The following is a 1473-nucleotide window of genomic DNA, read 5'->3' as shown; positions in this document are numbered from 1 at the left end:
CCCAGCACACGGAGGAAGCACAGACACGGGGGAGGAGGCCCCAGCACACGGAGGAAGCACAGACACCGGAGAGGAGGCCCCAGCACACGGAGGAAGCACAGACACCGGAGAGGAGGCCCCAGCACACTGAGGAAGCACAGACATGGCGGGAGAGGAGGCCCCAGCACACGGAGGAAGCACAGACACTGCGGGAGAGGAGGCCCTATAGGTGAAACGCCTATATGCCTCTGGCCAAAAAAAGCCATTTGAGAGACAGCAGTGAAAAGACTTTGTGCAAGCATACTTGTGACAAACTGAGGCAGAATCCCACGTGGCCAGGTTGGTTGCGGGCCTAACATGACCAAGGCTTTGGCTGGAATAGCATTTCCAGACTGTGTTAAGGCATTAAGGTTGACTCACAAGGCCAATAAAAAAGCCCTTTGGAAAACTGGCCAGATACCCATTAGTAACCTTTCCTGACCAGATACGCATCAGTAACCTTTCCTGATCTGTGGTAAGTGACGAAGGTCGCTTGCTGACAGGTCCGGGAATGGAAATGTGCTATGGGACCTCAAGAGAAGAGGAATCTACCCAATGCATACAGGTATGTAATGGCACAGATGAAACTTGAGCTCATGAATGGTTTTTGAGAAGTCCAGCCTGAGAATTCCTCATAAAAGTCTCCAGCAAAAACTCCCTGACTTAAGGCCTACATGGAAGCAGAGGTTTACACACAAATTCCTGTATGCCCAAGAAGTTTCTTTATGCCTTGTTTAAGATCTGAAGTAACAGCCTCCAAAGGGCAAGGCCAGCAAGGGCAGGTATTCAATCTACCTTATTCCTCCCTAGCCTCAGGCTTTATCAGATAAGAACAAAGAGGTAATGACTCACAACATGTTCTCCATTAAGATTGGGTTATGTTGATAGGGTTATGTTAAAAGGTGTATGCTGAGTGGATTATCAGATGTCACATGATGTTTAATTGGATCAATGAGGTCATTGCTGTATGTACCACATATCCTATATAAACCAACTGCAAATAAAGAAACTCGGCATTTTGCCTCAGCAAGCAGATGGTCAGCTTTATTTAAAACACAATTTCAATGAGTGTGCTTCTCCTCCACGACATTGCTTTTCCGTGAGACCCTTACTTACAGCAATATTCTGAGCAGTGAGCAGCTTGACATCAAAATTCTGGCACAGCGAGCAAAGTCTTAGAAATAGGCCCTAATGCCAACAGGGCCGCCAGCACATCGAGGAAGCACACCTTGCGGGAGAGGGGGCCCAGGCACACCAAGGAAGCACTGACACAGGAAAGGAGGCCCCAACACATGGAGGAAGCACAGACAGAGTGGGAGAGGAGGCTCCAGCACACAGAGGAAGCACAAACAGAGTGGGAGAGGAGGCCACAGCACACGGACAACGCACAGACATGGGAGAGGAGGCCCCAGCACACCAAAGAAGCACGGACACGGGAGGGAGGCCCCCAGCACA

The 1473-nt window shown here is 49.8% G+C and overlaps 1 protein-coding gene across 1 annotated transcript in view; it reads right to left on the bottom strand.

Annotated features, from left to right (window-relative positions):
* The window catches only part of FAM189A1 (family with sequence similarity 189 member A1), a 495321-nt gene that overhangs the window by 34769 nt on the left and 459079 nt on the right, over positions 1-1473 (bottom strand). The gene's annotated exons all lie outside the window — the stretch shown is intronic.

This window comes from Otolemur garnettii, unplaced genomic scaffold (assembly GCF_000181295.1).
Source record: "Otolemur garnettii isolate 467f Iridium unplaced genomic scaffold, OtoGar3 scaffold00194, whole genome shotgun sequence".
Lineage (NCBI taxonomy): Eukaryota > Metazoa > Chordata > Mammalia > Primates > Galagidae > Otolemur > Otolemur garnettii.
This window is presented reverse-complemented; position numbering and strand designations above follow the sequence as displayed.